General features: G+C 42.1%; 1 protein-coding gene and 1 long non-coding RNA gene across 4 annotated transcripts in view; one reads left to right on the top strand and one right to left on the bottom strand.

The window, feature by feature from the left end:
- The window catches only part of LOC116097858, a 6,526-nt gene extending 4,595 nt beyond the window's left edge, over positions 1–1,931 (bottom strand). Inside the window, exon 1 of the long non-coding RNA XR_004121584.1 lies at positions 1,751–1,931. This is a non-coding gene — a long non-coding RNA (uncharacterized LOC116097858). The remainder of the gene's footprint in view (positions 1–1,750) is intronic.
- Positions 1,932–4,585: 2,654 nt separating this feature from the next.
- The window catches only part of Tmem200a (transmembrane protein 200A), a 97,153-nt gene continuing 76,526 nt past the window's right edge, over positions 4,586–25,212 (top strand). Inside the window, exon 1 of one of the 3 annotated variants that reach the window (XM_031380644.1) lies at positions 4,586–4,811. The gene's annotated coding sequence lies outside the window, so the exon portion shown is untranslated. Of the gene's footprint in view, positions 5,521–25,212 lie in introns of all 3 variants that reach the window. The other 2 variants (XM_031380647.1, XM_031380643.1) reach the window with 2 other exon arrangements.

The raw sequence follows: 25,212 nt of genomic DNA, 5'->3' as shown, positions 1-25,212 counted from the left end.
CTTTAAATAAATTCATATTTTAAGTGTCAAATAAGCTCTACACACTGAAGAAGACTTGAGTCCTAGTCGTGGCCCAGAATTGTTATGTGATGTTGAATTGGAAATTTGCTTCAGTCATAAAAAATCACTTGAAGGGACAAGACAGAGCTTACATAGATATTCTACAAGTATTTGCCAGTAACCTTAAAACTCAATGTAGTGACCAAAATAAGATCTGGGTTCTCAAGTTCACATTAACTCTAATTTTCATCCCAAAAATAATTGCTCCCAGATCAGTGGTCATACAGTGACTAGTGACCTCTAGTAACAAAGGACATGAAATGGCTATACTGTAATGGAACATATTACCAGGTTTAAAGTTTGTTTTGAAAAATGGGTATGTCAATATTTTCTCATATTCCTAATAGATGTGCAAAGGTGTATTCCTAGAGATCTTTAATGGTATAATTTAAACTGTACTCTATTTAACCAACATTGTGACCTACTTAGGATATATATACATCAGTATAAATGGTTACTCATTTACAAAGTCAGCTGTATGTGTGTACCAATTTCTGCCAGTTGCAGAATTAAGACAGCCAGATATGTATGAGCATTTCAGAATTCAAACCACCAAATCCTCTCATTTTTATCTAATAAAACAGATCTGATGTAATTATCAGCAATGAGCTCATCTTTCTTACTCTAAATTATAATCACAAGTGGAAAAAACCCCAATGGAATAAAAATTGGGTGGAGTTTAAGGTTTAGTTGTATAAACTAATTGAAAATGGCTGTATTTGATTGAATAGACTTGAAGCCTAATTTGCTTTCACAGTAAGCTTTCACTTTGCCTGTGTATCTGTAAGCTTGTCCTACCTTCATCTAGGAGGTGCTACTCACATGTGACCAAGAGATTCGTTGAACATCTGGTCTGGTACACTGAAGACTGAGAGATCTAAAACTGCTATAAATTCTCAAAATTAGGTGACAAAAACTTACGACAACTATTATAACTTTATGGATGAGGCCAAAAATACTCAGGACAGTCAGTACAAGTCAGGATTGCAACCTAGTTGTTTGATGCAAGAAGGATGCTCTCAATGGAATACCACCACCAAACTGAATGTTGCTAACAATGACAGCATTTGATTTGTTCTGCAAGGTAGTGAAATGAAGGATGATATATGCAGGTCTGCTGCAAGGTAAATTAACTGTGTCCCAAATTTGAAGCATATGCCAAGCCAATAACTATTGAGTATTACTATCTTGCAAAATGTGACTTAAGAGTGCTGTGCTATGCATTGTAAGATCTCAGCTATGCTATATCCAAAGATGTCAAGGACAGATCACACTAAGTGGCCTGGCACCAACCATCAAGGCCTGCTTCAGCACCACGGACAGCATAACAAGTGTCCATATGATGCTGTTTTATCCACTAATTGTGCCAGCTCTCTATTTTCTGTGAACAGAATCTAATCACAACACACATAATGAGTGTGTGTGTGTGTGTGTGTGTGTGTGTATGTGTGTGTGTGTGTGTAAAACTATATGGATTGTTGCTGACCGTGTGGTGGTTGTCCAACTTACAAGTACTTATTTGTCTAAAGAACTGGGACCTAATAAAGAAAAATGTGTCCCCTTAGCAATTTTGTACCCTTCAGAAACAAAGAAACAAATCAGCTTATTATCTTTCACAGAACTAATGCTGAACTTATAAGTTATAAAGTGTCTAACTACAAGCATGGTGTTGACATCATAAGGCATCTACCTGAGAGGGAAGTAGCACTCTTGATTGCATGCTTGTTGAATACACTAGTCACATCTGCTGCTGCTGCTGCTGCTGCTGCCTCTGCCTCTGCTGCTGCTGCTGCCGCCGCCGCCACTGCTGCCGCCGCCAAATCATCTAAACAAACAGTGAGAGTCACTGAGACATGGTGAAACACTACAAGGAAGCACCATTTGGAGTCAAGGGGGCATAGAGTGCCTGCAGTCCGTTAAGGCCCATGTTCCCACGCCTTTCCCCCTCCCTTGCATTTCTTCTGTTTACATCTTTATTTCAAGGCTAAAATCAGAAGGGCATTTTCTCATTTGACTTTCTTTTTCTTGGTCTCTGCTTTGAAATGTAACAAGGCTGCCAAGTTTGTAACTCAGGGGCTTTCAGACTATCAGTTTCACAGTGTGGTCAAAGTAATTCAGGCCAAAGTTTAGCAAGGAATTTCCTCTCCGTTTCTGCTTTCGTGTTTATGCTGGGGTCCTTCTTTTGAGGTTTGAGGACAATGCAGACCATATTTATGGCAAAGTGGGTTAATTTTACCCTAACAGTCTAATAGTTTTTTTTCGTAATCTTATATCTGATCTACTTAAAAACACCCATGAAGGACTGGAGAGATTGCTCAGTGATTAAGAGCACTTGGTGCTTTTCCAGGAGACTCATGTTCAGTTTCCAGTACTCATGTTGGGCATCTTATAATTGTATATAATTCTAGCTCCTGCAACTTGGCCTTCTCTTTCTGCTTCCATGGACACCTGAACACATACAGGCTCACAATATAATGTTATTTTTAATTTTAAAATCCCAATTACCATACTTTTTCATTCCAAAGTATGTTTGCTTAATCCATTAAAATTCCTTGTCACTCATCAGGCTTGCATATTTTATACTGTACTGAGTAAAATGCTGACCTTCATAGAAATATTTCCTCATTACTTCTTTATATCAGAGGAAAGGCTCTCTATCCTTCTATTCCCATAGCATTAAGCAAGCTTGGTGAGTGGGTGTGTGCAAAGTTAAATGTACTGAATATATAACAAGCCAGAAGAATCTCATATATTATTTTAACTTATAATGATGTTAGGTATTTTTTCTGCTTAAGAAACAAGAGATATTATGCTCAAAAGTCCTTCAGGCATCAATTAGAGAGAACAGTGGTTTCTCTGTACTCTGTACTCATGTAATCTTTTAGGATGGACTTGTTTTAATGGAAACTTTACACATCTCAAAACAACACACTCACAAAATAATTACGTGTAAAACACAGGTAGCTTTTACCCTGAAAAGTAGGGAATAGTTGATTCCCATCCATTATATCAAACTGGATATAAAACCACTAAATCCAAAATCCATTACAGACATGATATGCTCACTGGGCTCTTTCCAGATGGAAAATATTGGTCATTAGCAAAGATTAAATAATCTACTTGAGCTTGCCTGGAGCCCTGGGAGCCAGAGAGGAGCTGGTGAAGATTTTTTTGGGGGCTGCTTTAGAATGCGGAGTGGCATATAACCCTCAATTTACACAGCTATTTACTACTGAATTTTTCTGACTAACAGTAATTATTTTAAAAATAAAAATTTAAAATGTTGATGATCTCATCTAGTCCATCCTCTTCCTTCTTCTTTGACTGAATAATTGGAATATAAATTCAGACTGGTAATTATGATCAGTGGGGATAAAAGAACGAGTCTAGATCTTTTCCCACAGTCTTTCCTCATCATCCTCTCTTTGAAGACTGGCTGGCATTTGATGCCTGTGATGTCTGGACTGCCATTTTACATGTTTCCTTGTACATTTTAGACAGTGTGCTACATTAAAAGAGCTGGATGGGGGAACCTATTACTCATCCCTTTAAAGTCAGGAAGGCTTACTGGGAAGTGTCGATTCTTGGGAGCTCTGAAGAGAAAGAAAGATTCAGGGCATTCTTTTCCAACGAGTAGAATCCTAGTAGGCTCACACGATTAATAAGATTCCTTGACAAATGTGCTAGAAAACCTCAGCGAACTGAGCAAATGGCGTTGGGCCAAGAGAACTAACCACATGAAGGTGGAAGAAAAAGAAACCCACAGATGGCTTACAAGGTGACTCATTTCTCCAACCCTCATCCCATCTACTTTATTTTTTTTTAAGCATTTGGTCGTGAAATTTCACAAAAAGTATTTAACCTCCATATTGAAGCAAGATTTTTTTAACTCATTACTGCCCGTTTTTTACAGTCTTTCCCCGTTGCCACAGTGTCATCTTAATGATCTGTTTGGCCTCTATGGGTGGCCTTACTTTCTTCTTTGAGTCTAATTTTTTTTTTTTTTTTTTGCATAGAATCCAGTAGCTGACACACTGAAATAGATACATACCACAGCAGACTATGTGCCTCTTGCCTATGAGTTTAAAACACAAAATCCAAGGAACTGTGCACTGCACGCTCCAATGCAATAATTTGAATACAAACTTTATTTACCGACTTGATCTTCAGCCAGAGTGGGCGCTTTGGTCCCTTGCAGAATTGCATGTGACTCTAATTTCATTGTAAAGACAGGACACGGCTTTTACTCACTGATAATTTTTGGTAACTCGAAGCCTTCACTGGATTTGACATCTGGAGCTGAGTCTCAGACTCATCATTAGAAGTCTTAGGATGCAAGTAGCCCCTGCCCCTCACGGCCCCAAGCCCAGAACCCTCCCCAACCAGCCTGCTCTACCGGAACTAACTTCCCAGGATCCTAAAGCAGCTTAAACCCCTTGAGGGCTCTGGCGTGCAGTATCTCCTGGGGGTTCAGGTCTGATTCTGTTAGCACAGCTCCCGTGCAGCCGCCAGGGGGACCCCGACCCTCTCAGGCTGCATCTGATAAGAAAGCATCCGAGGGGCGTGGAACCGAGGGGCCTATGGATCCTTCTTCCAGAAAACACAGAGTCCACCCGGGACCCCCAGATCTTATTGGGACAAGAAGGGCAAGGATCTTCCGTTCTGGAACTCGGGTCCGGCGGTGTTGAGAGGCGAGTGGGTGTGTCCGCTTCCGCCGCTGGCCTTCAGACGAAGCAGAGCGCCTGGAAGCGGTACTTTGTTCCCGAAATGGGTTTTGTATACGCGCCATCCCGGCGCTAGAAGTACAACTTTGCAGCCAGGGAGCGGGGCAGCTGGGTCGGGGTCCCGGGGGAAGGGCGGGTCCTGCCCGCAGCTGTCGAACAGCTTGGCGGCGGGGCCGGCGGAGTTCCCACGGGTCGTGGGCGGTGGTGCGATTAGCACCGTCTGGGTCCCCGGCTAGCGGCGACGCTCCGGGAAGCCGGTCCCGCCCTCGCCCCGATCCTTCTCTTGGCGGCTTCGGGGGCTAGAATTCATCAGGAACCAAGCCCAAAACTTTCCCTCTAGCTTCGCATTCCTTTTGTCTTTCTTGGCGGCGACGGAGGCGCCTTAGCTGCGATCCCTTGTCCTGGGCTCGCTCACCGGTACCCTAGAAGGACAGGGGTGCTGGGGCTCCGCGCGTCCGATGGCGGCGGCCGCGTCCCCCAGCTGCGCGAGTCAGGGCGCCCGCACCCCGGCCTGACTCATTCTCCCGCGGTGACCGCACGGCGTCCTCAGCCGGAGCCCCACGGGCGGGGATGGGGAGTGAGACCGCGGCTGCCCGCGGTTGCCTAGATTCCTCCTGACGCCCCCGACCCCGCCGCCTCCCACGCTGGTCCCCGGAGGCTCACGCTGTCGCGACAGCTGTGAGAGTGAAGAGCCCGGAGAGGCCACCGGAGCCCCGAGACCCTGCGCTCAGGACAGGTGAGGGGACCACCAGGGCGCTGCGGGGCGTGCAGAGGTGGGTGGGCGAGCCCTGCAGCTGTACCCAAGGTTTCTGAAACCCCTTCTTCTCCCCTCCGCTTTAGCCCGCAGAGTTAGGGGAACAATGACTCCTAAAGTTTGGGGGAATGAACCAAGTCCTCCATCAGTTCCAGACTTCTTGGTCTCCGGAGTACAGGAGAGGTGGTGCGGGGCAGCCTGTAAGCAGCCAGTTTCTGTGAGCGCCAGCGCCGGTTTCGCGTCTTGGAGCTACACCCTCCTTTGTCTAGGTTCCAGAGTCAGCAATCTTTGTGAGGGTCTACGGCGTTAATTTGTAGTAGACCAAAGTGTGAACAGGGTTTCCTAGAACAGTATTTCAGTGTGATACTACCCGCATAAGCAACACGAAGAAGAGGGGTAATTATCTATAGGCTTCAGCATCACTCTCCTCCCCATAGACTGCCTTAAGAAAGGACTCGTAAGATTTGCTTCACTAACTGTTTTGCAATAATTGCTTGTTCACGCCAACACTGTGCGTAATGAAGGCTTAGGCATTCTATGTTTGCTGCTTTTTTGTTATTTTGAAGTGTGTGTGTGTGTGCGTGTGTGTGTGTGTGGTGTATGTGTGTGTGTGTGTGATTGTAACAATTCATTTTCTACCCTAGGCATCGATAACCTCAGAAGAAAAGGCAAATACGTAGATATAATTAAGTAACTAGAATCATTCCCTATTTGTTAACTGATAGCAGATATAAATGAGTTAAAGGGTTCAGTCCCTGTGCTTTTCAATTTGGTGTTTTTCAAAACTAAGTAACCCTGGCTTACATGGTCTTTTCTTCTGAAGACCTTTAGTGGTTGACAGCAGAAACCATTTCAGGAATCGGTAAATTAGTATCAAACTGTTTGCTTTTTGAAGTCAAACCAAGTTTCACAGCGTTTTATGCCTAGACCGTATGAGTGGGTGTTTTATCGGCCTGCCATTCACTGCATGATGAAAACATGAAGTGTCCTCTGGTTTCTTACTTGACTGTTGGCACCAGGACATCTTACTTTGGCTGAAAAGTAGGCTGCGTCTTGAAACTTTTTAAGACTCACTGTATTTCCATGCTGCTGCTGGCCCACACAGAAGCATCTGCTGGTAGTTGTCTGTCTTTCAAACATGAGGAATCAAAAACGAGGAATCCACACTATTCTAAAAGGAAAACAGTGCTTCCATGAAGTGGAAACTGACCCTTAAGACTTTATGCAATTTAATGCTGCATTTTGAATTTTAAAAAATATATACTGAGGTGTTAATAACTTTTCTTTAACATTTCCACTAGATACCTCATAATTATGAGATAATTTGTAACCAGGGCTATAATTATCTTTGTTTCTAGGCCGGGAAAGCCTTCAGTAAGGAGAGAGCTGCTGCGTAGGAAGGCTCTGAATGTTAGTTCCAGGGGATTGGCACAGAATGACTGACCTGTTGATTTCTAGACTGGTCTAGGTAAAAACAAGGTATTCATATGACACTTGGAATCAAGGAGTTGGACTCCCAGTAGCGCCACTGTGAGAAAGGTTGTTGTCCTTATCATTTTAAGGTAATAATTTTTAGAGATGCTTTTGAATGTGCCAAGAGTTGGATTGCTATATTTGGACTTTTATAGTTTCCAGACTTTGACAATGGCTTCTTGGATATAAAGACAACTTCTGACATCTAGAGCAGTAAATCTGAACTGATTGGCTAACCTCACTCTCACTAGGACCCCGGTTGGCTAACCTCACTCTCACCAGGACGCCATTGGCTAACCTCACTCTCTCCAGGACCCCATGAACTGATTGGCTAATCTCACTCTCACCAGGACCCCCGAATGGCTAACCTCACCCTCACCCAGCCCCGTAAAGAACAAATAAAGACACTCACATGCCTGTGGGACTAAGAACAGGGACAAAAGCACATGTCACCTGACATATTTCTTAAGAAAAGGGATTTAAAAATGTATTCATAGGAAGGTGAATGTCCTTACTTTGTTTATCAAACAGAATGTAGTATTTAAAAGATAAAGCAGTTTAAAAATCAATTTTATGAAGTGTTTCTCTCCCTAGGTAGGAGACAACAGCTCGGGCAGCAGTTGGGAAGCAGAGACGATTTAGAAAAAGAAAGGGGGCAGAAAAACCAATCTGAGACGAAATGAATTCCTTAAGCTTTCCAGGAGTGTGAGACTTAGTTTCATCAAGTGCCTGTCCCTGGACCGAAGGTGGGCTTTGTCTGCTAATGTCTGATACATGCCCAACCACTCAGAACACAATGATGAGCACTTGCTGAGATGTCCTGCAACAGTAGACATCTCGAAGGAGCTAGGCCGGAGGAAGAGGAGTCTGGTAAACACAGACCAGACAGGTGCAAACTCAAGGCCAGCAGATCCCAACTGGCACTGCTTAGAAGGTTGTCATCTTGACTTAGCTACTGATTCTGTAGCCTTGGATAAAGTCGGTTGGCCTTTCTGGTACCTGACGTTCTCTTCTGCAGAATGACTTTGGATCGAAGACACTTATGGTCTCTTAAAATGCTATGTGAGGAGTTCTGGTGGTATTAAGGACAAGGAAAAATCTGAATGTGGGCTGTGTGTGGCTTGGGTGTGTTTGCAGGAGGGAGGCCGATGTAAGATTGCTGGCTGTGGGGAAAGTATAATGCCTGACAGCTAGAAAGGAAAACAGTCTAGCCTGGGGTATGTGGTCCATCTAGGTGATCCCACTTGACAGCAAAATCAACAAATACCAACTTTCACTCTGTGCTTGGTGCTTTTTCCATGGGTTTTCACCAATAATAGCAATTGATTTTCCTAACAACCTCCAGAGGTAATTAGAGCGGAAAGGTGCTGAAGGCCAGGCTGGTGCTACAAAACACATTAGCAGAATATTCTCCATTGCCTCTCTGCAGCACTGATGGAGATAGAAAGGAGACTAAGCATGCCTTGGAAACGCCTTGAGGAAGAGGAGAAGGGAGGGGAGGGGATGGGAGGGGAGGGGAGAGGAGGGGAGGGGAGGGGAGGGAAGCTTGATATCTGAGGGTTGAATTTTTTGAGAACTGTATATATTGTATACATTGTAGAAGGCAACAATACATAATTCTGTGGTTGAGAACCTCTGAGATGGCTTGGATTCTGACCATTGGGTTGAGTCTGGTGCTCTATTTCATGCTTCCTCTTCAATTTAACACCCCTCCCCTTTTCTGAGTGGGAAGTTACATATCACTGAGTTCTTCACAAGACTACTCTTAAGAACTCTGAGTGTTCTAGAAAAAAGGAGGGGGGGAGAATGGCTACAAACTACATAGGGGGCAGGATCTTTGGGCCAAAGCACTGTTGGTAGTATATATAGGAGCAAGTTATTCTTTGGAAACTCTGTAACCAAAGGGGAAATTATAAAGAAAAGCCAGGAATGTAGCAGAGTCGACAGAGTAATCTTAGATGCCTTCCTGCAGTACCATAGCTGCCCCCATTCTGATCATCATGTGTGAGAGGATGCCTGGCCCCTCTGCGTTCATTTTTGTCACCGTTTCTGTTACTTGGTCAAGGATGCATTTAATTATGTGTACATGTAACTGGGTTAGCCAATACAGGACTTGCTGGCTGATGTGAATGGAAGGCCTTTAGAACCACCTTTGGGTTGATCTACTTCATTTGCCAGAGGGACCAACTTTGTCTGAGTCCTTTCTCTCCTCATTTTTCGGCTCAGTTTCTCTCTGGGTCAGATATATCCTGAGGTCTTTCTATGTGAAGGAAATGATTGCTGTCTTTAGGACCAAACCTAATATAGTATCCATAAGAAAGAGAGATCCTGTTTCTTCCAGGTTCCATTTATACTTCTCTTGAAGGATTCTGTGGTTGCTGGGCTTTAACAGCCACAGCATCAGTTCCTATGGTATGGTATAGAGTGTTCTATGGCAGTCTGGGATAGGATCTGTGCCCAACTCTTTCTGTGTGAGGGTTTTGGTAGCTGTCTGATGGGAAGGAGGAGGCTTGCTCATGATGGACAGACAGTTCTAGGAAGATCACAGAGAAGTGGTACAAGAAAGTCAATGATGCTCCAGGTAAAAACAATGCACTTGTTACTATGTATAATTGCTTTCACCTACACAGAGATGAGTACTTTGCATGTAGGCAAGACTGGTGCCCAAAGCCATGGGAATTCTAGAAGGCAGAACCTAGGGGGAAGCCCAGTGGTGAAATAATGTTTTCCTGTCTAGATTGTTAAAAGGAATGTGATTTCCAGAGTATTACTGAATGAGGAGCTCATCAGTTGCATATTTGAAGCCATGCACTGTGAACAAATATGTGCATGCCTTGTTTCCAACACATGGATTTCATTTTCAGAAATCCATAGAGACATACTGAGATTAGGGGAAACTGACTTTGGAAATTGTAGAGCCAGTGAAGTTGGAGTGGAGAAGTGAGAAACATTATTTATACAACATTATGATGTGCCCTGGAAATGGACAGGGACAAGCAGTAGACACAGGTTCTAAATTAGAATCTAGAGGTGAGTAGAGCTGCAGAAGTCTGATTTGTATGTGAGGATGGAAGCATCTCTGTACTCCTAGACGTATTTATGGAATTTAATGAATCTGAAAGGCTCACACATGGAAGGCAGGTGGTACATGACCAGGAAGAGGTTAACTCCAACTGACTTGCATAAAAATAAGGCCTGTGGGCATCAGGCATCATAGGGGTGTGTGAATGTGTATGTATTTGTGTGTGTAAGTGTGTATATATATGTGCACATGTGCTGTGAGTGTGTAGTGCACACGTGGTGTGAGTGTGTGTGTATATGTGCACACATGGTGTAAGTGTGTATATATATGTGCATACATGGTGTGACTGTGTAGTGCTGGGCCAGTGTGCACACATGGTGTGAGTGTGTAGTGCTGGGCCAGTGTGCACATGTGGTGTGATTTTGTGTAGTGCACACGTGGTGTGAGTATGTAGTGCTGGGCATTGTGCTTTCTTCCTCAGTTACCTTCTCCAGCTTAATGCTTTAGACCCAGTGTCTCACTCAATCTGGATTCTACCAATTGCCTAGACTTGCTGGCCTGGGAGTTTCAAGCATCTGCCTATCTCTGCTTCCTCTCCTGACCCCAACACTAGAGTTATAGATCCATGCTGCTGCACCCAGCTTTGTACAGGGGTGCTGGAGTTCCAAATTCTAGTCCTTATAAAAACACAGCAAGTACTTTACTAATGAATCCATCTCCTTAGTCTCTAAACTGAGGTCTGCCGGTCTTACTGTGACAGATCCCATGGGCACACTGTATGTCATATTATTCAAACTTCTCAGGAGCTTTCTAACATGAGAAAAGTCAAATGTTGGAGGAGATAAATAGGTTAAGATTTTGGGAGCAATGAATGCTAAAGCTGGGATTCCAACTATCAGCCCAGTCACCATAGCCTGTGCCATAACCAAGGCGCAATAGTATTTGTCAAGGCCAATGCCATAATACATTGTATCAGACCGAACTGGATAGCAGACCGAACTGGATGGCAGACCGAACTGGATGGCAGACCGAACTGGATGGCAGGCTCAGTAGGCTTTCTAATACACAATCTGAGTGCCAGGCATCAATGTCATTCATAGGGCACATGGCAGAGATTACTCCTTCAAAGCTGCCAAGCATGCATGCTCACAGACATGTCAGACAAAGTGCCAAGGAGAGGCTCCAGCAAAGAGGTCACATGCATAGATTCTTGGTATGGGTTGGCATAATGGCAAGAGTCAGGGATGGAGGCCAGACAGGAAAGATGAACAGGTGGGCAGATCAATAGAACAACTACAGTTGGATTGTTGATCTGAAAACAGGAACTCCACCATATGGCTCCACTTTAAACATCTTCCTGAAATAAATCAATAGACTATGGAATGGGCTTGTCTTCAGAGGGAGAGGGGTTCTATTAGTAGTCAGGCATTATGAACAAAGAGGAGCTCATATTTGCAGTGTATTTGCCATGCACCTTAGATTTATATAAGATCTCACTACATCTTCATTACCGTCCTGGAAGATAAGTTCAGTATGCATCCTCTTTTGAGCTAAGGGAGGAGGCTCAGAGAGGTTAATACTGTTTGCCTAAACTTCTGGAGCCAGGCAAGACTATGCAGGAGCTGGCACAGAATCCTAGATCTGTCAGAATCTGGAATCCATCCTGGAGTTTTAGGGAGTCACCGTGGTCCTAGCAGGGCAAGGTCAACTTCAAGTCTGAGCGAGAAGGAGGGAGCACTGCAGGCATCTGCTTACGAAAGGAGACAGTGAGCTGACTTTTACGCCTTGTAAGTATGAGATCAAGGCAGACCATGGAAAGAGTTTGCCCAGTGGGATTATGCTTGGCTTTGTCAAAATGCAATTACCTAGTAGGGCCTTTCCCTCCAGTATAGAGTTCCTATCACCAGGCAGAGCCAATACACTAGCAAGTCCGACACTTGCAAGGTTAATTTTAGTGACTACTTTCAGTTACAGGGAAGGAAACCTCTGCCAATGGCTGTGGCCTGTGTACTTACCTTCACACACATAGCTGTCCTGCTCAGAAAGATGGAAAGTAAGAAATAGATGAAACAAGTGTGGGGGGGAGGGAGGGAGAAATACACCCAAAGACAGGCTAAATGTAGGAGAGATAGGGAACATTCTGGTTCTATAGTATTGTCCCAAGGTCCTGCTTGAAATGCTATCTTATGCATATGAATGACATAGTGCCATTCTGTAACAAATGCAAAAGAAAGTTTGTATCAGTATAGATATATGGCTAGATGTGTGTATGACTCTCTCTCTCTCTCTCTCTCTCTCTGTGTGTGTGTGTGTGTGTGTGTGTCTGTCTGTCTGTCTTTCCCTATCCCTCTCCCTCACCCCCCCTCTCTCTCTGTGGGTAAGAGTAATGAGATATATTACTCTTATTTGTAAAAGTCTCATAGTCTGTTTCAGAAAGTAAGGCTAAAGGAATTTTTTCAGAGTAATAGAGCATAGAGCTAGTTAGTGTTATGAAATGCAGTCACAACTGCAGAGCATAAATGATGTGGTAACAGAAAAGAATAGGACATGAGAAATGCAGGTCACCCACCAGAGGCTTCGAGCAGAAGGGAAATGCCTGCACTGACACAGAATGTGAGCAGAGAAAAGATCAGCAAGAGAGGAACAAGGACATTCCATGCCCTCCAGCCGGAAATTACCAGGAACTTCCCTGGGGTTCAACAAATTATTCATTGCTCATTAAACAAAGGGAGAATATACACAAGGGGAATGGAGGTGTCTCAATAAGAGAGAGCTGGGCATTACTAATATGATTTTGGCTGGTGTTCAGTGACTGAGGACCAGAGATTGCCATGGGGTAAAGCTGTGCTTCTGCATCATCATAAAACTTATCTAGAAGGAGGCAGGGCTAGAGAAGAAAACACTGTAGTTGATAGAGAATCAGTGGTCTGTGCTTGGGAAGATGGCTCAGTCAGTGTAGTGTGATTCACAAGCATGGGAACTTTAGTTTGTATCCCCAACATTCATATAAAAAGACATGCCCTTGAGTTTGTTCCTGCAGTCTCACCCCAAGGACAGAAGGAACCCCAAGGATTGCTGTGGCCAACCAATGGGACCCAATTGATGAGTTCTGGGTTTGTGAGAGACCCTGTTTCAAAAATTTGGTGGAGGACAATTTAGGACAATTGGTACTTGCCATCATCAACCTATGGCCTTGACACAGACACACAGACACACAGACACATGGACACACACATACCCACACAATGTGGGTAACAATCACCCAATGCAGCCAGATCAGATTCCAGAGATATTTTATCATTATTTGGGTAAGAGTATTCTCCATTGCCTCTCTGCAGCACTGGTGGAGATAGAAAAGAGGCTAAGCATGCCTTGGAAACCCGTGAGGAAGAGGAGAGGAGAGGAGAGGAGAATAGAATAAATAAACAATTGCAATACATTGAACTAAAGTTGCGAGTAAGAAGAATATTGAAATTTTATAAAATCAAGATAATACAAGTTTTATTTATTTTTTTGAAGAGTAAACTAATTCCAGAGGTGCTGAGAAGAAAATATTTTCTTTTTAAAAATCAGCATCTTTAGGCTGAGATGTGGAGTGAATTAAAAAGTCCTCAGTATTCTATCTAGGCAGATGTTCATGTCAGAGAAACACATTTTGCCTTTCTTGGTAATGGGAGTCAGATGGGCCCAGAAAACATGTACATGTGCACACATTTGTAACTCAATGATTATACAGTACTTCTGAAGAATTATTTTTGCTTCTAATTGTAAAGCAAACCATACTCTCAATTAAAACTTTGGAAAATACATTAAGAATTTAAAAACCTGGGAGAAATCTTACCTAAAATCTGACAACCCAAAGGCAACTATAACATTTGGCATTTTCTTCTCCTCATTTTTAATGAGTTTTTTTTCCATACTTAATATTACAACCTGTTCTGTTTGCTTAACCTTATGTGTTAAATACTTTCCAAATCCTAGGCAACTTTAATAATGTCTGTGTAATACTGGGTTGCATGGTATGTCATAGTTTAATACCCTTATACTTGGACCTCAAGGCTGTTTCAAAACACTGTGTATTATAAATACTACTTTGATAAAACCTTTGTTCAAACAGGAGATCTTTTTTCTTTTTGAGACAGAGTCTAAACTACATAACCCTGGCTGGCCTGGAACTCAATATGTAGATAAGATGTCTACCTGCCTCTGCCCTCAAGATCTGTAATTGAAGGTGTGGGTCATCAGATCTGGCTATTTCTTTAGTTTAAAAGAAATGTTATACATTAATTTGCATTCCATTAGATATTATAGTGTTTGTGTGTATGAGTGTATGTGTGTGAGAGAGTGTGTGTGTGTATGTGTGTACATAAAAGTGCAGGTACATGAGTACCATGGTGTTCATGTGGGGGTCAGGGGACAACTTTAGAGCCAGTTCTTTCCTGTCATCTTATGGTAGTCAAGAGTCAAACTCAGGCCCTCCAGCTTGAGCACCAGCATTTCCACTCACTGATCCACGTTTTTGGCACATGTACAAATATTCAGGCACACAGCCACACAATTAATAAATCTAAAAGATATTTTACCAGATGATTTCTAAAGTAAAATATGCAGGATAGTTTCAAAGTTTCAAAAAGCTATAAGTTTATAAGACTTCATATTTAATACTTAGCTGATTATCACAAAAAGTGAAGTTGTAATTGATGTAGCAAGGGTAAACTTTTCATCATGTTCTCCCTACATTGATTTCTTTTCATATATATATATATATATATATATATATATATATATATATATATATATATATATATATATATGTATATATATATACATATATATATCATGTTTTGCCTGTTTGTATGCTTGTGCACCACATGTATGCAGTGCCTAAGGAGAACATAAAAGGCCTGCGAACAGAGCCCCTGGAACTGGAGTTACAGATAGCTGTGAGCCACCGTGTGGATGGATACCAGACTGAACCTGGGTCCTCTGAAAGAACAAGTGCTCATAACCACTGAGCCATTTTCTAGCCACTTGTTTGCTGTTTTTAACAAAAACAATTACCAAACATTCTCTTCTAGAAGATAGATTAATAAAATGGATTTTATGCATCAAACATAATAATATTGAGCATTTTGAGAATCACATAATACATAAAAAACATGTTCACCTTTTACATTCATATCATTTCATATCCTAAAAATATCATTAATGAAGATTTAATACTATCCATAACTGAGGATCCTATATTGAATGTTGAATACTAAATTGTTTCAAAACATACAAAATAATCTTTGAGAATTAAGCATAGTAAAATAGCATAAAGTAGTAAAAATGAATCATTAAGAAATATTTTCAAAAGCCCTTCTATGATACCACCTGACCTAGTGAGAGAGTATTTAAAACACATTATGTACATATGCATATATGTCTGTGAACAGTGTCTAACTATAAGTTTACTCTAAAAAAGATTATCAGTGCTTCTAGGAAAGAAATTATTTCATCAGTACGTATATTTTAAACATTTCAAAATAGCAAAAACTCTTTGAAGTTAAACATTAAGAAAATGCTAATTTCAAGCTCAGTGAGAAAAATTATCAGTAATATTTCCATGATGTTTGTACAACATGATTTTAATATTTTAGCTGTTAATATTCAACAAACAGTATAATTATTTTAAGATATACTTCATTGTTATATCTCCCTTTTCATTTCTGATTTTTAAAATTTTGTTACTGTCTCTGTACCCTCTGGTTAGTCTGGCTAAGGGTTTATCTATCTTGTTGATTTTCTCAAAGAACCAGCTCCTGGTTTGGTTGATTCTTGTATAGTTCTTTTTGTTTCTATTTGGTGGATTCAACCCTGAGTTTGATTATCTTGCCATATACTCCTCTTGGGTGTATTTGCTTCTTTTTGTTCCAGAGCTTTCAGGTGTGCTGTCAAGCTGCTAGTGTAAGTTTTCTATAGTTTCTTATAGTTATAGTTTTGCAGGCACTTAGAGCTATGAGTTTTCCTCTTACCACTGCTTTCATTGTGTCCCATAAGTTTTGGTATAATGTATCTTCATTTTCATTAAATTCTAAAAGGCCTTAAATTTTTTTCTTTATTTCTTCCTTGACCAAATTATCATTGAGTAGAGTGTCATTCAGCTTCCATGTGTATGTGTGATTTCCATTGTTTTTGTTGGTATTTAAGACCAGCATTAGTCCATGGTGAGCTGATAGGGTACATGGGATTATTTCAGTCTTCTTGTATCTGTATCTTGTATCTGTTGAGACCTGTTTTGTGACCAATTATATGGTCAGTTTTGGAGAAGGTACAGTGAGGTGCTGAGAAGAAGCTTCTTCTGCTTTAGGATCAAATGTCCTATAGATACCTGTTAAATCCATTTGATTCATAACTTCTGTTAGTTTCACTGTGTCTCTCTTTAGTTTATGTTTCCGTGATCTGTCCATTGATGGGGGGCGTGTGTTGAAGTCTCCCACTATTAGTGTATGGAGTACAATGTGTGTTTTGAGCTTTAGTAAAGTTTCTTTTATGAGTGTGGGTGCCCTTGCGTTTGGAGCCTGGATGTTCAGAAGTGAGAGTTCATATTGGTTGATTTTTCCTTTGACGGTATGAGGTATCCATCTTTACCTTTTTTGATAACTTTTGGTTGAAAGTTGGTTTTATTCAGTATTATAATGGATCCTCCGACTTGGGACCATTTGCTTGGAAAATTGTTTTCCAACATTTTACTCTGAGGTAGTGTCTGTCTTTGTCACTGAGGCGCGTTTCTAGTATGCGGCAAAATGCTGGGTCCTGTTTATGTAACCAGTCTGTTAGTCTATGTCTTTTTATTGGAGAGTTGAGTCCATTGATGTTAAGAGATATTAAGGAAAAGTGATTGTTACTTTCTGTTATTTTTCTTGTTAGAGATGGAATTATGTTTGTATGGCTATCTTTTTTTGGGTTTATTGAAAGATTATTTTCTTGATTTTTTTCTAGGGTGTAGTTTTCCTCCTTGTGTTGGTGTTTTTCATCTATTATCCTTTGTAGGGCTGGATTTATGGAAAGATATTGTGTAAATTTTGTTTTGTCATAGAATACCTTATTTTCTCCATCTATGGTAATTGAGAGTTTTGCTGGGTATAGTAGCCTGAGCTGGCATTTGTGTTCTCTTACGGTTTGTTTGACATCTGCCCAGGATCTTCTACCTTTTATAGACTGGTGAGAAGTCTGATGTAATTCCGATAGGTCTGCCTATATATGTTACTTGACCTTTTCCCCTTACTGCTTTTAAAATTCTTTCTTTCTTTGGTGCATTTGGTGTTTTGATCATTATGTGATGGGAGGAATTTCTTTTCTGGTCCAGTCTATTTAGAGTTCTGTAGACTTTTTGTATGTTCATACACATCTCTTTCTTTAGGTTAGGGAAGTTTTCTTCTATAATTTTGTTGAAGATATTTATTGGCCCTTTAAGTTGGGAGTCTTCACTCTCTTCTATACCTATTATACTTAGGTTTGGTCTTCTCATTGTGTCCTGGACTTCCTGGATGTTTTGGGTTAGGAGATTTTTGCTTTTTGCATGGTGGGAGAACTGGGTTCTGATGGTGCCAAGTAACCTTGGTTTATGTTGCTTATTTTCTTATGCTTGCCTCCCACCATCTGGTTATGTCTAGTGCTACCTACCCTGGCTAAATCTGACTAGAGCCTGTCCTTTTTGTGATCCTGGTTGTGTCAGAACTACTCAGAGTCAAGTTGTCTCTGTGATCCTGTGATTTTGGGATCCTGTGATCCTGGGCCCATTAGAGCGCCTGGGAGTAACCTTTCTCTGGGTATTATGGGACTCGCTGCAGAGTTTGCACCCACAATCTGCTCGGGCACCAGCTTGATCGGAAGGAACCTGTGCCACTGGACTGGCTGAGTTCCTGCATGTCTTGGTCTGGTTGATCCCAGTTACTCCTGGTGTTAGGACAAATGTTGTATCCTCCTCACCTCTGATAGTATGATCTTGGGCGTGTTAGAGTGCCTGGAAGTGGAGCTTCCTCTGGGTTTTGTCCAGGCCATGAATTTTAACCTTGAGACAATGAGTCACTAGAACGGTTTTTTCAAAGCCCTAATCTAGGGTCCCTTGGTGGTAGAAGGGAAGGAACCCATAATGATGAGCACAAAGGAAACAAACAAAGAACAGACAGATATGACAGAGGAGATGTCAAAATTCTCATACTAAGCAGGGAACTCCCTCGAGTGTAGTTCAAAGACAAACCTAAATGCCTGCATGATTTCCCCAGGATAGAAAGGCTTTCGGGAGTCCATCCCTAGTACCAGCCCCTATCTTAGATACCAGGATGACTCCAAACTGAAAGTGAAAGTGAGCAGTTCCAGACCAGTGGACAAAGACAAAGGGAAAAGATGACCACACACTCACCCTGGAACTGAAACCAAAAGTGAAAGTATATATCGGGATGGACAGACAAACAAACAAAAAAGACAAACAAGACAGAAATGAGGTCCCCATGTTCACCTCAGGACCCACAACATAAAACATTCAGGGGTCAGCTCACAGAACAAAAAGTGGTATGGGGCCAGACAGCAGTGTATGTGTTGAAGAAGAGCAGGTCAGGTCAAACCCCAAGCACAGTCTTTGCTGTACAAGGAAAAACAAACAAACAAACAAACAAACAAAAACCCCAAAAAACAAAAAAAACCCGAAAAACCATGAGCACTCAGAAAGGGAGGTTCACAAGCAGTGGCAAGGGAAGATAGTGTAGTCTGTAGACCACATTGGGGGCCGTGCTGCCTGACCCTATTTGCCCTGGGGGGTTGGAGGTGAGGTGGTGGGGAATCAATGGCACAGACTCTAGGAGCAGGTGAGAATGCAGCAGCCCAACTGAATGCTGCTGCATGTTCCTCTAATACGTTCCACCAGGGCTTCATTGGTCCCACGAAAACATCTCTTCCACACAGCAGTTCCCGATTGGCATGGGCAATCCTTGGCCTCTCAGGCAGTCTTCAGTTTGGTCCCCCTGCAGGAGTTGCCTTAACAGTTGCGTTTATGCCGCCGTCCCCCTTACCCCCCATGTTTATGCAGAGGCAGCTACCACTGTTACTCCTCCACTGATTCTATATGATTCCAAAGAAAAACCAAACATAGTATAGTGTTACATTTTGAGATGTGAACTTTGGTTTTTTATCATAAAAAGGGGTGATATGTAATATTCTTAAATCTCCATAGACATTTTTGTTCTCTTGATATACTGTATGAGATTATACAAGATAATTATGTACCCATCATTCTGGGGTGGGTTTTAAATGCCAACTTCATCTTGTCAATAGCTGCCATTTCTCCATAAAAATAAATTGCAACTGAAATCAAAATTATTTTAATTTTCTTAGAAAGGAAAATATTATAACTATTTTATAGGTCTCAATCAACTTTAGACAAAAATTGTTTATTTGAGAAACAACTATCTAAAAATAATTCCGTACTGGTCATTTTGTCAAATGTGACTCCTATCGCTGTGCTTGTACGTGTTCATGTGTTCACATGTTCCATGAGCATACCAGAAATCAATCTTGGCTGTCTTCCTCAGTCATTATCCAGCTTCTATTTTGAGACAAAGCCTCTCACTGAATCTCCTTGTATAGCTAGGCCTCATGGCCAATCAGGCGGAGAAATATACCTCCAGCCACCTCTCTAGCATTGACATCAGAAGCAAGCACCACTGTGCCCAGTTTTGTTTTGTTCTGTTTTTTGTTTCGTTTGTTTTCTTTAAATGTGGGTTCTGGAATGAAGTTCAGACCCTCTTCCTTGGATAGCAAGTTCTTTACCAAGTAACCCATCTCCTAACTTGAGATTCTTCTTATACTGTGTTGATGTAGGAGACTGAAGAAAAGCATGTCCTACATATTTATTATTCTCTTAGTGATAAGATGCAAAGGGTTCTGGTAGCATCCATAGAACAGGAAGTTCATCAATTAGTAAGTGCGTCAGTAAATAGTGTATGCTGGCAACTGGAGATGGGGAGATGGGGAGGGAGGCTAAACAAAGGCAGTGACTATACACTCCTCACACGGAGAAAGCAGAAGTCATAAATAATCAGAGCAATTTCAGGTAGTAGGAAGAGCTTGAGGAAAGGCCTAATGTCACCTGGATGGTGGCCAGGGCACACTGCTGGAGCACCTGAGCTAAGACCTGTGAGACAAGAAGGGGCTAGCCTCCTGCAGCTAAGAAGGGTGGATCATTGGAGCATTGGCAAAGCAGTGTAAGGTTGTGCTTTGTGTCCTAATGGTAGAGTAATTAGAGACGGGATTGAAGGGAAGAGGGATCCTAAGTGGTACCTCATGATGATCATACGTGTCAGGATCGGAAAAAAGCAGCACCCATTTAGGAGATTTTTTTTTTAATAATTGTTAGTTATTCTTAAGATGAGCCATGCATCACTTGCTGGCTGCAGACATTACATATGCAACGTTCACCTTTTAAGTTAAATGAGAACAGAATGTATTAATTAGCATAAGTGAATAGATATCATATTTAATATGTATATAAGTAAAGTTTCAGAAGAACGTACATAGTATTGAACTCTACCACAGAGCTTTTAATAATGGGAAACGTATTTTTTAACTTTGTTTAGCATAAGGCCTGCTTATTATACCATTCTGTAAATGTAAGAAAAAGTCATAGTGACATGTAAAATCACACTTAAGATACAGTATTGCAGTCATTTGAAAATTTTATATCCATTATACTCTGAATTTAATAGTAACAAAAAAGTGTAATCAAAATGTTAAAAATTAAAATATTTAAAATAAAAACGTAACACACAGATACAGTACCTTTCCACATACCTTTCTTCCTCTTTGTATAAGTAGGGATCTTGGGAAATTCCACATTTATGAAGAGGAGTTAGGAGCCAATGTGTGGTGTATGTCTTTAATTCCAGCACTGTAAAGGGAGAGGCAAGTAAATCTCTGGGAACTCAGGCCCAGCCTATCCTACATAGTGAGTTCCCGAAGAGCCGTGCCTGAATAGAGAAAATATCCCTTAAAATGATAAATAAACGAAAATAAAACATAGAAAATGGTCTCATTGCCATCATGTGGTCCTGTCACTTGACATGTGGAAATTTTTATCTTCTAAGTTTCCTAATCCTAGAATTGACCTTTAGTCAAAATGTCTCTTCTGACACCTGCAAGGCCAAATATAAATGAATGGTACACTATTAATCAGTGATATTTACTAATGAATATTTAGTTCACTATCTTTCAGAGGATCTGTTTTAAAATAGTCTTATGTAGTACCTGCAGTTTATTGAGAGACCGCTAACTGTGTCCTGGTGTGCTTTGTGCTAGGAGAGTATGAAGCTTGTATCAAAGGAACTCAGGGCTTCAAGCACCGTCAGCTGAAACTATGTCAAGACGCTACGCAGGACTCCTTGAATCTATGTTTAAAAAGGTGGCACAGGAAGCAGAACATGTGACTTATTCACAGCTGCTGCAATTCGGAACTCAGTTCAATGATCTTAAAGCTCACAAAAGCCAGGAGACAACACCACTTGTGTCCTGCAGCTCCTGAGTTCTGCAGGTATCCTCCTGGGGATCTCCAGATCACATGCTCCAGCTGCCAGAGGCTGGTCTGCTCATTTGATAAGAGAACCAGCTGCTGGCATGCATAGCAGGCCAGAGGCTCACCACCCACAGCCTGGGAGTGAGCCTAGCTTTTACCTCAGCTTCTTGCTTCAGGCTGTCCATTGACTTCCTGTGTTCGGGGACAGCAACCTAGCAGGTCCTCGAAGTGCTCAGTGCACATTTGTAACTTTGAAATCCAGGTTTCAACCCTGCTTGGTTGTCCATTTCTCTCAGAGGGCCTCATTCATTCCTTCACATGTTTGTTCTGAAGGCTTACTGTCTATTCTCCTCAGCCCTGGAAATGTTACAGGAAACAAAGTTGACACTTCTATTCTATCTAAAAGAAATAGCACATATATAATTTTATATGATTAGAGGAGTGAGATAAAGCAGGGTATAGGGACAGAAAGCACTGGAATGGGGATAGTGTGTGGAGACCATTCTGAGGGCTGACAAGCAACAGAGACCTGAATGAAGTGAGGAAGAAATTATTAGAATATGTTGGGGAGGACTATTCCAGACCAAACAGTGGGGCAGGGAGCAGAGGCTTCAAGGACAGTGTGACAGGAAGTTGGCTTAAAATGTTGAAGTCCCTGGAGACCGTTGCAGCTGAACAACGTGGGAGCTCACAGAGGCCATGGTAGCAAAGGGGAAACACAGGCTTTCTCCTGAGGAGCAAATTTGGAATCTTCACCTAGAACAGAAGCTCCTCTGCTCTTCATCCTCGTAGTTGCTACCTCAGAGGGATCCAAGCAGTGAGAGGAAGTCCTTGTGTGCCTGTAGGTTTCTTTCTGTCCTGCCAGATGATGACCTGATCTGTAACCCAAGGTTCTTAGATAAAATGTCAGGGTAGATATACTGATAAAGGTTGTGAAGCAGGAAGAACTCAGAGAAGTTGAAGACTTTTATTTTGTGTGTGTGTGTGTGTGTGTGTGTGTGTGTGTGTGAAAAATTTTGCTATGGGTAAGAGTGTACCTTCACAGGCTGAGAGTAAGGGAGCTGTTCAGAATATTAAAGCTGAAGTCAGGGGCCGTCATTGACTTTTCCAATGGCTATATCCCCCTAAGGTAAGTGTAGAAACACTCAGCCACCCCAGACCTCTCTCCTCCTAATCATGGTCTTTCAGTAAAGTGGGTGACAGGCATGAATTAAGAGAGGAAAAAACTATGACATTTGGACTGAACTTAATAACTCTTCAGAAGTGATGGTCTGAAGACATAGGGAATGCAGAGAAAAACCGCCTTATATCAGTATTCATACCAACAGAGACCCATGCAGAGCTCCTGGGTTTCAGACACGACTGTGTGAGATCCTTGATAAATCTGGTGGGCAGGGAGCTTAGAGCGCAATGGTAGGAGCAAGAAATCCAAGCATCGCTAATGGTGTGATACGTGTAATTATTGCCATGAGGGTTGCTGGAAGCTTGGGACCTTGTCTAGAGAAGTTAAGAGCCAAGGTGGGTAGAGCGGGGATCTGTACAGGAAGACAGAGGAAGGAAGGAGATTGGTGCTTTTATGAACAAAGCCCTGGGTCAGAATGAGCAGAAGAAGGGCATGTAAAGAAGACAGTGACCCATCTGGAGTCCTGTTAGGGAAGTGGTGGCAACTGATACTTGGTCCTAAGACCAGCACAAGGCTTTTAAAAGCAGAAATGGCATGCATTGATATAAAATGCATGTAATGTTGAGTCTTAATTAATGGCTTGATAGCATCAAAAAAATCACCTTGCTCCAGGGCAGCCAAGGATATTCAGAGAAACACTGTCATGAAAACCAACCAACCAACCAACCAACCAACCAACCAACCAACAAAAATCACTTTGCAAGCAAATCTCCAGAACTATCTGTGGAAGAATGGCAGGAGGCATTGTTTTATGAGCAGCATTCCTGGACTTTTTAAAAGGAGAAATTCACCTGCACCCACACTCCCAGCATTGTCCCAGCTAGCTCACCTATGCTGCAGTTAGCAAGAGGCAGGATAAGCTTTCTTGCTCTTATGTCCTCAAGGCTAGCTCATCCACTCCATCCTTCACCATCAGGCTCAGCTCTACTGTGTTGCCCAGGTGGGGTTCAGGGCCTGCTCTCCCAAGTGCATCAGCCAGTGAAGGAGTGGGACAACATCTCCATCTTATCACCTCGAGGTTAGTTCACCCATCTGCCACAGATGGACAAGGTCAGGGGTGGAGGGCAGCTCTCCCTTGCCCATACCACCATCCTACTGCAAACGAGGCACAGGCCAGCTCTCCCAAGCTAATGTCCTCACCAGCAGGCTGACTTACCCACACCCCAGCTGCCAGGGTCAGCTCTGCTGTGCTGCAACTCAGCTAACTCCAGGCTCAGATCCAGGACTTTAAGTTGGTCCAATCTAATGTCTACTTTATCTATGAGCTTTTGGAGCTCATGAAAGGGCTGGTCCTGCAGATCTCATGCTGCAGGATCTTCATGACACAGGACAGCAAGAAGGTATTTGCGAAGAATCTGTCTCCATGAGGATTCGGCATAGAGAGTATAGCAGAAGCCAGAGGCCTTGAAACAGACCAGTGAGTCACTGCAATGAACACTTGCAAGATGTGTAGACAAAAGGTATACTGTAGGAGTCACTGTGACACACTACAGCTTCTATGACAAGAGTTTTTTGGTTTTTGTTTGTTTGTTTGTTTGTTTTGTTTTTGTCTTATTTTATTTTTGAGGTTAGGTTGCAAGGGCAGAGAGCAGATATGAAGGGATGGGGAGATAAGTGAGATTGGGGTGCATGATGTGAAATTCATGAAGAATCAATAAAACACTCTTTGTTTTGTTTTGTTTTCTTTCTTAAAAAATAGCTTCCAGGACTAAGCCACCAAGCAAAGAGCATATATGGGCCTGTCAGTTGTCCCTACTATATATGCAGCAGCAGACTGCCTTATCTGGCCTCAATGGGAGGGGATGCACTTGGTCATGTGAAGGGGGGTGATAGAAGGGTGAAGTGAGAGTAGGTGGGTGGATGAGTGGGAGAGCACCCTCTTAGAGGTAAAGGGAAGGGGAGATGGTTTGAGGGCTTATGGAGGGGACAACATTGAAATATAAATAAATAAATAATACAACTAATAAAAATAAATCAAAAGAAATTAATTGTTCTTTGCTTCCTGATTGCAAATGCAGTATTAGCAGCATCCTTATGATCCTGCCTCTATGGCTTCCCTGCCTTCATCCACTGCTTTCAAACGGTGAGCTAAAGCTATCCCAGAAGCTGCTTTAGTTAGGTATTGTCAAGGAAATGAGAAAAGTAATTCGTGCGTTCTGGAAGGAGTAGAGGAAAAAGAATGTATGAGGGGAATGCAGCTCCTCACAAGAGTTTCATCTGCAGTGGCATTGGAGAGAAGTGGGTAGAAAGAATGGGCTTTGGAGGTAGCATCAGCAATGAATAGCACAGTCCAAGAGACTCCATGCTTGGTGCACATAGATGGAAGGTGATACATGCCAGAGATGAGGAAGACAGGGTTTCTTAATTCGGTAAATGAGTTCATCTTGGGACACACACTAAAGAGGGGAGGTAGATGTTTGGACAGATTTGTCTGGAGCACAGATGAGA

This window comes from Mastomys coucha, unplaced genomic scaffold, assembly GCF_008632895.1.
Source record: "Mastomys coucha isolate ucsf_1 unplaced genomic scaffold, UCSF_Mcou_1 pScaffold2, whole genome shotgun sequence".
NCBI lineage: Eukaryota > Metazoa > Chordata > Mammalia > Rodentia > Muridae > Mastomys > Mastomys coucha.
Note: the sequence above shows the minus strand (reverse complement) of the source record. Positions and strands in the feature narration are given on the sequence as shown.